Below are 11,675 nucleotides of genomic sequence, written 5' to 3'. Positions count from 1 at the left end.
AGGGTAGGGCTGGCCCACAATAGTGCTCAAACTGAAGAATGTTGAATTCTGCACCATAATCTAAATTCTATGCAATTTAATGTGTGGAAAATTACATTCATATCAGACTTGGTTATATATCTTATAAATTCAAGTCAGCCTTTCCCAACTTGATACCATCCAGGTATTTTGGATTACAACTCCCATCATCCCTGACCATTGCCATGCTGGCTGGGGCATGATGGGAGTTGAAGTCCAAAATTTCTCAAGGGAACCTGGTGTGGTCATTAGCGTTACACCAGAACAGAGAATACCTCCTAAAATAGGAACAGAAGCTTATGGCATCCAGAGTTTTGTGATTCCTTGTTTCCATAATCCCCATTCTCCTTTTGGCCCAGCTAAAGTTTATTCTGTTTTGGCCTGGTGAGAAAAGTGAAATGACACTCAAGATGAAAGAGTCAAATATAAGTCCTCCACTTTGGAGCAAAGTAGCAAAGCTTCATTTAATGCCTAATCCCACTGAGAAAATTCATCAAGTTTGTGGTTATATCCATGCAGGGATGAATTGCATCATGACATGTTCTGTAGCTCAGGGATAGTCAATGCTGTGCCCTCGAGATGTCATTGAACTACAACTCCCATGCAGTGGGATAAAAGACATTGCAAAAAACTTAGAAGTGACAAAAAGAAGTCAGAAGAGGGAAGGAGGGGAGTCAGCTCATAGGAGCAAATTACAAATGTAATATAATATGTATTTAAAGTGTGAAATTTGGAAAACTAATAAAGATTATATTGGAAAAAACCAAACAAATCACAACTCCCATCATGCTTGACCATGCTGGCTGGGACTGAGTTGTCATCCAAGAACGTCTGAAAGGCACCCTTTTGACTACCTCTGCCTTAGCTTTATTAGAGTGATTATACAAAAGGTATAAGAACTTGCTTTACTGACCAGTGAAAACACCACCTGAGAATTCTCAAAGCACTGCTCTACACTAATAATGGACAGAATGACCTGTAAAGTGTAAGGGCCCAAATTCCTGTCTTTTCCAACCATTGAATGCAGATAACTTACCCTAGTGAAAGAAGCAGGTGCAATGCATTCCAGATTTTGCTCTATTTAAAGCTCCAGAAGCCTCAGAGATGTAACAGCAGAGTCGAACGTTAGTTCTGCTTAGACACACAAGAGAGGAATGGAAAAATCAGGTATGGTGAAAAGCCAAAATGTTTTAGAATTGTTGATCACCTGTGTGCAAGTCATGGATAAGAGCTTAGTCCTTCCTCTTTAAGTTTGTAGTTGGGCTCTTTTATTTTTAGGGTACTGCAATCTCATTTATTAGCAACCTAGTCTTGTTTTCCATTGGATTATTTAAAAAGTGCTTTTTCTTTCTTCTGCATTACTTTGATTGTTTGGTAATTCTACAAGCATCCTTTAGTAGGAGTGAGAAGCTGAATGCTTTTCCTTTCTCAGCGGAAAGCTAAAGTTGCTACCTCTATGGATGAACCAAATGCATATAATCTTAAATGGTACTGTGATTTAAATGTAGCTACCATGCTGTAAAAACTAAGTTTGAAAATGTAGCCAATGTAAGCACAGTACAGTATGTACCTTTAAGGAGAATTGAGCATCAAAATTCTGTTTTACATTGCTTTTGATTATCGATTAATAATAGAACTTGAAACTGTGAACAGATTTCTCTTTTAGTTTCAATAGCAAGTAAGACAGAAATTTGGCATTTAATATTTACTGACACTTTCTGTACTGCTTTTTGTACCCTTCCCCGAGTGGAGATAAACTTAGATGAAAGTTGCAGACTAAAACATGATGCTCTGTTGTATCTTTGTCTTTATAGCATTCACTTGAGCCCCTTGCCCAGCAGCAGATGACATGCTGGGGCTCTTCTGTTCCCCTGGCCAGCTGTGAATAATAATAATAATAATAATAATAATAATAATAATAATAATAATAATAATAATTTATTATTATTCATACCCTGCCCATCTGCCTGAGTTTCCCCAGCCACTCTGGGCGGCTCCCAATCGAGTGTTAAAAATAATACAGCATTAAACTTCCCTAAACAGGGCTGCCTTCAGATGTCTTTTAAAGATAGGATAGCTGCTTATTTCCTTCATATCTGAAGGGAGGGTGTTCCACAAGGCTGGCGCCACTACCGAGAAGGCCCTCTGCCTGGTTCCCTGTAATCTCACTTCTTGCAATGAGGGAACTGCCAGAAGGCCCCCAGCACTGGATCTCAGTGTCTGGGCTGAAATATGGGGGTGGAGACGCTCCTTCAGGTATACAGGATAGAGAGGGGTGTGGCGGTGGTGAGGTTGATGCAGTGCAAACACAGCAATGGAGCCAGTACAATGCTCCTGCTGCCTCATTTGCAATGTGCCAACCTTGCCACCACCAACCCTCCCCCTCTCCATCCTGGAGGGAAGTGAGCGATGCAGCCTCCCCACGCCATCCGATACTGTCCTTGCTGCTACTAAACGTTCATCAGGAAGACAGGATCATTTTTGTTGCAGCAAGCATCCCCTCCCCACCTAGGCTTACTTTTGTGGTTGGCATCCATTTGTCTTGGGAGACAATGGAGGAGTGTGCCTTTGGGGGTGAAGTCAAACCATTGGAGAGCCACAGCGCTTGCTGTGCTTGCTGTGGCTCTAGAGACTGTTGCGGGAGAGACATGTTTCGTTGCAGCTGGGGCAAATGAAAGCGTCCGGTTGTGCTGCTACAGATGCACCATGGAATTTCTTCTCTGCCTCTGCGCTCCTCCCAGTGGTCATTCCTGCTCTGGTCACTGCTGTGGATACGTGGCCTACTTGTTGCAATCACACCTCCTTAAAAAAAATTAAAATCATTTATTTGGTTTTTCAGATTAACATTTTACATCCACATCTCCATCATACAACAGAAAAACAAGATTCCAAGGAATCTCTTGGACTTCCCTCTTCCCCTTTGTGGGTCCATTTCCTCCTGCATCTTTTATAATAATCCAAATCTTTTATCTCTACATTGTATCCAAAATTCACCATTAAACTACAAGTGATATTCCAATCGTACTAGCAATTAGCTTACAATGGTCTTTAAGATAAGTTATAAATTTCCCCCATTACTTACTAAAATTTTGGTTTTCCTAATTTCTGACTCTTCCGGTCATTTTAGCCCTTTTGGCACAGTCCATTAAATTTATCTGCCATTCTTCTTTGATAGGAACTTTATCTTCTTTCCATCTCTGGGCCAATAATATCCGCGCAGCCGTGGTCGCATACATAAATACTATTTTCTGCTCCCTTGGGATTTCGGCACCTAGGATTCCTAAAAGGAAAGCTTCAGGTTTTGTTGCAATCATACCTCCTGTTACCTAGGAGTAAGTGCCCCCAGTTTCAATGGGCTTACTTCCAAATGGGCATGTATAGGCGTGCACTGTAACTCAGTAGTTTTTATGACCGTTTTAATTATTATGTTTTTGTACTGAAGTTTTGTTAACTGAGAGAGAGAATGCACAAATGTCATCTCTGGAATGAAGAAACCAATGAACTCATTTTATGTATTACCCCAGAGGGAGTGGCTTCTGGGGATATTTATTCTGGCAACCTGCACTGATGTCTGCCCCATTTATTTGTGTGCCATTGGCAGGCCTTCATGCCTTTAACGATTCCCCTGAAACAGTATCTCTCCCAGCCAGCTGCTCATTGCCTCATGACATATGGTGGGTGTTTCAATGTCTCTGACTCTTCCCCTTTCATTGTCTTCTTTCAGCTAAATTGGATCTCGGTTAAAGAGCATGTTTTACGGCTTTGCTCTCTTAGAACTCTTCTGAAGGCAGCCCTGTTTAGGGAAGCTTTTAATGTCTGATGCATCACTGTATTTTAATATTTTGTTGGAAGCCGCCCAGAGTGGCTGGGGATGCCCGGCCAGATGGGCGGGGTATAAATAATAAATTATTTTTATTGATATTTTTATTATCCTTATTCTGCAGTTTTCCACCACTCTGTTAAGGAATATTAAGTTAATAACTCTTTTAATTATATATATAAATATATATATAGATATATAGCAGCCTGCTTCCCGGAGCGTCGGGCGCCCTGAAAGCAGAGCGCCCGGCGCTTCGGGAACACATCCGCAGCCTAGGCAGCCCTGCGGGAGTTCCCTGTAGGGCTCCCCACGCTGCGGATAGCAGCCTGCCGCCCGGCCGGCGGGGCACCCTGAAGCAGAGCGCCCCTCGCGCCGGGCAGACATCGGCCAGCCCCACAAGCTCGGGGGACAGCAGGGAGGCGCAGCGCCACCACCCCACTGTTCCTCGACCTGGTTCGGTTTCCCCGACCTGCTTTTGGGGGGGAAATTTCCCCCCCAAAAAACTAGGTGCGTCCTATGGGACAGAGCGTCCTATGGGATGAAAAATACGGTATATATATGCGAGCACAAATTAATGCCATGGTGATGAGCCGTGTACGTAAGGTTGGTATATTGCAAAAATGTCTGCGAAGTGCATTGCATTTCTGGGTGCTCTGTGCACCCTCAAGCAGTAGGATCCTTCCCAATGATGCACAGGTAACCCAAGTTTAGCCTGTGTTGCAACAGTGTCCAAAATAGTACCATTACACTGTGTCATGCATTCTTGTGATGAAATTGTTTGCTTAATGAATAACACAAGACTGCCAAGAGGGAGTACTGCTGTACCAGTCCCAGAGCTTCCTTCCTTCCTTCCTTCCTTCCTTCCTTCCTTCCTTCCTTCCTTCCTTCCTTCCTTCCTTTTTAAAATAAATATCAAGCCCTCGTAGAATGAAAGTTATGAAACAACATGTTCAGGCAACATTCAGAGCAATTGCTTTCTGCAATATTAGTCTGTTCCCTTCTTTCGTTGTATTTAACCAGAGTTGTGATTGCTTCTGGAATTCCCTTCTCCAAATAACAGAGAAGGGATTGCCCGGTTCATTTTGGGGCTTTCCTTGCTACGTGTGACTCTACTTTTTCTCTAGATTCAAACCATGTGGTACTGCCAGATGAAGCTTAGTCTGAGGCAAGACCTGATAACATTAACCTTGAGTTCTTTGCATGGTTTAGGGTTGACGGGACCCTTGCACCTTTAACAGCTTTGTGGCACACAGACATTCAACTGTGTAAGTTTGATTAAAAAATAATAATCAGAGATGGAGGATTTCTAAAGGAGCTGGGCAGCCACCTGACAGGGCAGCCATTCGGACTGGATATGTGAAAATTCCAGGCAAATAACACAGTACCAATAAGTCTGCAGTGACCTCATGCCAGAGGAAATCAATTTCAGCTGCACTGCTGAAAAGCACTGTCTCTCAGCCTAACCTACAGGGTTACCGCAAGGATAAAGCAGAAAGGAAAAAAAGTACATCACCTTGAACTCACGGGGGTGGATGGGATAGATGTGTAATACACTAATAAATACACAAGGAGACCTGTGGAGTGAGACTTTTTAAATCGGCAGCGACTGAATTGATGTTTTATTTTATTATTGCTTATACAGCTAGACGTAGTTGGGGCTGTTATGGGCGGGGAACAGGGGAGAACTATAATTATTGGGTATTTGTTCCTACATTCAAAACAAATAAAATAAAAGATAAATAAATTGGCAGTCCTTTCAGTGGGCAAAAAGTGAAATCTCTTCACTGTACATAGTAATGACTATGGCTTATATCACCCTCCTCTTTTAGCAACCAAACTGAGCTTCTGTTTTGCCCACTATTAGCAAGCAACATGTCCGGTACAAAAATGGCGTCAAAAGGTGATTATATAGTCCCCAAGCTCATTGTTTTTAATTGTTAGTTGTGAGGTGGTTTTAAAAGTGTGGCTTTAATCAAGGTTCATATATTTACTTTGTAAAATTTATACACTGCTTGGTTGTAAAAAAACAAAAAACCATCAAAGCGGTTTATAGAAGTAAAATTATAGGTGAAAACGGTTAAAAACAACCATTTAGAAGATTAAGATGAGCAGCAAACCAAAAACAACATTCATCACCATTCCACATATCTATATATGCTGTTTATATGCTGTTTTGATTTGTTATACTGGTATGTGTGTGTTTACATGTCCCACCCTGGGGCCATACAGCGAAGGAGAGGTTATAAGTATTTGTAACAATAAGTAAGTAGATCCTTTTGGTTTCAGTAGGAGAAATGTAAGCAAGTGCTTCCTCCGTGTTAGGAAACTGAGTGGATCATAAAGAGTTTGGGTTTGTGGGGACTTGGATCAGAGCCAGCGCCAGACTACTGATACTCGCCCAATGAAGCTGTGTAGCATTCTTCCCCTGCCCCTAGTGCTCTTGCTATGGTTTCCTTGAAAAACTCCTCCCTGCCAGGCCGCAAGGTAGTCATTTTAGCAATGGACAGGTGGAGACGTCACCTCTGAATGTGAGCCAAAGTTAGCTCCCTTTTGCAATGGCAGCATCTTAACTTACCCCAAATGAAAGTCTATGGACTAAGGGTCAATGGAATCAACAGCTTTCATGGATCTACTGTATTTTTCGCTACATAAGACGACCTGGCCATAAGACGCACCTAGTTTATAGAGGAGGAAAACAAGAAAAAAAATATTCTGAATGAAACAGTGGGTGTATGATTTTTGTGGTTCATGCTGTGGCCAAAGATATGTGATCTGATTGTGAATTTGGGGTGACCCAATGTAAAAATCCTGAGGATCCATGGGCTTTTACCTCCCCCCTCCCAAGCAGCCTCCGCTAGCGTCCCTTATCTCTCTTCCGATCCCACCGATCAGATGTTTTCTTTCAATACTCCCTTCCTTAGTGTAGTGACTTTTCCTTAGCTGGAGCAGTTTTTTGCTCCTCCTTTTCTTCTAATTTCTCTCCTTATTGCTTTAGTCTTCCTGTTTCCCCCTTTTGCAAGTTTGCTGTCTTTACCTCCCCCCTCCCTGGCAGCCTCCTTTATCTCTAACATCCTTTATCTCTCTCCCGGATCGGCAAATGATCAGTGGCTTTGTTTCAACACCCACTTCCCTCTTTCAAAGAGAGAGAGAGAGAGAGAGAGCCTGATCTGCTTTTTGCCCCTGGGCAATTCGGCTCCAAGGACCACACATTTGCTCCATAAGAGGAACAGACATTTCCCCTTACTTTTTAGGAAAGAAAAAATTGTGTCTTTTGGAGCGAAAAATACGGTATATGGCAGGGCATTGCAGTTCGGATATCTTAACCATCATGGTGGATGGGATGAATGCTTGGCTCCCAATGTGGTACTTCCGTCTGCTAAGGCAGAGAGCAGTGATTGGTGGCACAGCAGAGTTGAGCCACAGTGAAACTCTAATTCCCTGGGACCTTTGGACAGTTCCTGAACTGACTGGGCTGGCTGGTGGCAGGCCTGACTGGGCTGGCTGGCTGGGAGAGGTATCCTTTTCTAAACCTTTGATGGGTTCCCAGTCTCTGGAATCAAAATATTCCTCTTAAAGACCTTCATACGTTATGTCTCCAGCCACAATGTGAATAAAACCTTTATTTTCTTTCTTCAGAGACAATCCCGTATTCCACTTATGTTGTACCAGCCCTCCTCTTGCTTGGGTGGCTTGCAGGGTGTGTATTAATGGTTTGGTTTGTCTTCTCTTAAAAGAGGGTAAGTATGTATTCCCCCGCGTGTAGCAGAGAAGTGTTTTCATGTCATCGCAATAATTTATTAACTTGTGTTTCTGTTCTGCAGGAAAGAAGCCTTTGCAAAAGAACTTCGGGAATTGGAGGAAGAAATGCCTATTTCTTGTTTAAATATACTGTGCAAACTACTGTATGTTACAATGATGACGTGACATATACTCTTTGTCTGCAAAGTGCTTAATGCAGAACTAATAACCAAAGCAATTTTATAGCCTTTAAGAAACTTTTGTATTAAAACTGAATTGGATGTTTAGGGTTAGAATGCTGTTTGTTCGTCTCTTGCTACCAACTTCATTTTTCAATGTGTGTATTCAAAGGCAATATAAAAATTCTTCCTTTGCCCTGGTTATGGTTGGAAAAGTGGGGTTAAGTGTTGGCGCTCTATACCTCTGAACAACTCGTCACCCTATCATTATAATTTTTTTCCAGTTATTCTACACAACTGAGGTATAACTCTACCCAGTCAGTAGAGCATGGAGCTCTTAATCTCAGGATCAGGAATTTGAGCCCCACATGGGGCGAAAGATTCCTGAATTGCACGAGATTGGACTAGTTGACCCTTGTGGTCCCTTCCAGCTGTTTTATGATTCTGATTCCGTATCCTAAGATTTGCTTCTGGTGCACGTGGGTAACCTGTGGTACTCCGGATGCTTCTCAGCTACAATGCCCTTGCTGTTGTGGTGTAGTGGTTAAGAGCGGTGGACTCGTAATTTGGTGAACCGGGTTCGCGTCTCCGCTCCTCCACGTGCAGCTGCTGGGTGACCTTGGGATAGTCACACTTCTTTGAAGTCTCTCAGCCCCACTCATCTCACAGAGTGTTTGTTGTGGGGGAGGAAGGGAAAGGAGAATGTTAGCCGCTTTGAGACTCCTTCGGGTAGTGATAAAGCGGAATATCAAATCCAAACTCCTCCTCCTCCTCCTCTTCTTCTTCTTTCCTGGCTGAGGTTGATGGAACTGGAGTCGAACAATATCTGGAAGGCCACAAGTTTCTGGACACTTTAGCTGTGTTCAAACATAGTTCTAGGAAACAGAGCTATTTAAAGTGCGGAAGCCTGATCTTTAAAATATGACAGAGGATTCTGGGGGCACAGGTGTGCATGACTAGGTGGGAAGGGTAATATAATTTGGAATACATTTAACTAGATTTGGTTTTTGTGAATTAAAGGCTAACCAGAAGAATGAATTTTAGGCAGATTGGTAAGAGAGCTAATTCCCAGTGCCCTTTGTTTCAATTGAACTTCTACCATACAGTGGTACCTCAGGTTACATACGCTTCAGGTTACAGACTCTGCTAACCCAGAAATATTGCTTCAGGTTAAGAACGTTGCTTCAGGATGAGAACAGAAATCGGGCTCCGGCGGCGTGACAGCAGCAGGAGGCCCCATTTGCTAAAGTGGTGCTTCAGGTTAAGAACAGTTTCAGGTTAAGTACGGACCTCCGGAACGAATTAAGTACTTAACCTGAGGTACCACTGTATTCCTATGGTGTAGAGTGGGAAATCCTTAAACACACCCTCACTAATGCCATGGACAGGACAAGACTTCCAATCAATAGTCATGACTCCACCCCACAGAAACCCCTTGCTCTTAAACTTTAGGCTCATTGCCCAGGAAGACTATTTTTCTCCCAACAGGACTCCCACTATCTGGTGTTTTTGAGGAGTGCTGCCCACCTGCTGTGTTGCAGTGCATGGAGTGGAATAATCATGGAGAGAGGCTTTTCATGCCAGCCTAATCACTTGTTCCATCTCATTGTTTTTCTTTCCTTTTGTTTCAATAGCCCTCTGTGTAAAATACAGTCTGAAGTCAGAGTCCTGTAGTGATTTCATGCTCCTTATTGCAGCTTGTAAAACAGTGATTGAATTGCCCCCCCCAAACCTCAGGCTTTTATATACATTATTTACACAATGCGTCCCGTCTGATTGGCTGATTCTTCTTCCCTCCTATAGCCTGATTGGTCTTTTCCTGCAGGCCAATCAGTTGTTTCATTCTACGCTCCTACCAGCCTAATAGGCCGATTAACTTCTTCCTGGAGCCTGATTGGTCTTCTCCTGCAAGCCAATCACTTCTTGCATTCTAGGATCCTACTTGCCTATTGTTCTAGGATCCAAGGTTAGTACATAACACGCACCTAGCACAGTCTAGCCTAATTAACAGTAGTAAGTTCCAATGTACTTTCTCTGGGCACAGGACTGAATTGCAGTTTAAGACTCCAAAACACGTCCTGCACTCTTTCTTGAGACTGTTGAAAATTGCAGGCTTGCTGAGATTCTTCCATTGTGACTATTTCACTTAACAGCCAGCCTGAAGAAGAGTGCTGGAGGACTCAAACGTTTGCTCCGTGTTCCAAGACATTTTAGTTGGCTCCAATAAAGATATGACACTAGCATGGCTATTTCACACCTGCCAACATTCTTCAGATGAAAATCAGGATGCATATCTCTTGGTGCTGCACTGCTGCATGAGCCACTGCCTGATGGGAGCCATGACATTCCTTCCCTGGAAGCTGAAGGCAGAGGAGGAGAAGTGAAGGAAATGCTGCCTAGAACTCTGGTTCCTGGAAGCCACTGCACATCAAGGTGCTGGTGGGTTAGCGGCTACTTCTGCTGTGGCTGCTTCTGGAAATCATAGTTTCTTCCTCCCCACTCTTTTGCTGAGGGAGGAGGAAGGTGAAAGGGCTTCTGTAATTCTGGGACTATCCCAGGAAAATCAGGACACTGGAAGGGTATGATACTAGAGACAGCAGGAATTCAGTCTGGGACATTCTGCAGGCCAGTAATGTGTTTTACCACTGAATTATGCCCCCCCCTTTTAACAAGCTTTCTTAAATTAAGACAATTGGACCTTCTGATCCAGTACTGTGGCAAGGATAACCAGTGGGGTGCCCTCCAGATGCTGTTAGACTACAACTCCCATCATCCATGACCATAGCCCAGGGTGGCTGAGGTGAATGGACATTGAAGTCCAACAACGTTTGGAGGGCACCTAAAGGACATAAGACAGGCATGTCAAAAGTCAGTTTTGGGGGCCTAATCTGGGCCATCCATTGGTTTAATCCAGCCCCTGTGGGTAAAATTGTAAAAAATAAGCTTAATTTGGATGCCCTCACACATGTTCACTTCATCAAATCTGGCCCTCTTTGAAAAAAGTTTGGACACGCCTGGCATAAGAGGAGCCCGATGGATCAGACAGTGGCCCATCTAGTCCAATATCTCATACTGGTCTACCAGATGAATGTGGGAGACCCTCAAGCAAAAAGCACGTACAAGAAATTCTCTCCTCCTGCAGTTTCCATCACTGCCTCCATGGTGTCTACCATTAATCTATGGTGACCACCATCTGCTTTTTCTATTGATTTATAGCCCATCCCTACACATTCTAGGGACACAGGTGGCGCTGTGGTCTAAACCTAGGGCTGGCCAATCAGAAGGTTGGCGGTTCGAATCCCCATGACGGGGTGAGCTCCTTTTTGCTCGGTCCCTGCTCCTGCCAACCTAGCAGTTTGAAAGCACGTCAAGTGCAAGTAGGTAAACAGGTACTGCTTTGGCGGGAAGGTAAACAGCGTTTCTGTGCGCTGCTCTGGTTCGCCAGAAGCGGCTTAGTCATGCTGGCCACGTGACCCGGAAGCTGTCTGTGGACAAACACCGACTCCCTCGGCCTATAGAGCGAGATGAGTGCGCAACCCCAGAGACATTGTGACTGGACCTAATGGTCAGGGGTACCTTTACCTTTACCTTTATTACCTACACATTATATGATATCTGTTTGAACAGTATGATTTCTGACTCATGGAACATATAAGGCATTTATAGAAGAAACTGTACACCTCAAACCATTTTGCATGGTGTTTCATGAAAAACAAGATCAACACGACACTACATTGCAGTCTTTCCCCCATTTGAATGACTGGTATAGTAATCGTATTGGCCACTGTCTGCCACATGGTGGGGCTGCCTGTTTCTAATATCACTTTTTGGAGCAATGCATCTGGTGCAGATCAACCAGTAGATGGCGCTGCCTTTGCACTCAACGGCTGCTGTGCAACAATTAGCAAAACACAAGGAAG

The 11,675-nt window shown here is 43.6% G+C and overlaps 1 long non-coding RNA gene across 1 annotated transcript; it reads left to right on the top strand.

Moving 5' to 3' along the window:
• Positions 1-937: 937 nt before the first annotated feature.
• On the top strand, positions 938-9,420 carry LOC310707458. Its single transcript, XR_014526464.1, has 3 exons — positions 938-1,185; positions 7,475-7,575; positions 7,660-9,420. It is a non-coding gene; the product is annotated as an uncharacterized lncRNA (long non-coding RNA).
• The last annotated feature ends 2,255 nt before the right edge of the window (positions 9,421-11,675 follow it).

This window comes from Podarcis liolepis (assembly GCF_965112155.1).
Source record: "Podarcis liolepis genome assembly, chromosome: 5".
NCBI lineage: Eukaryota > Metazoa > Chordata > Lepidosauria > Squamata > Lacertidae > Podarcis > Podarcis liolepis.
This window is presented reverse-complemented; position numbering and strand designations above follow the sequence as displayed.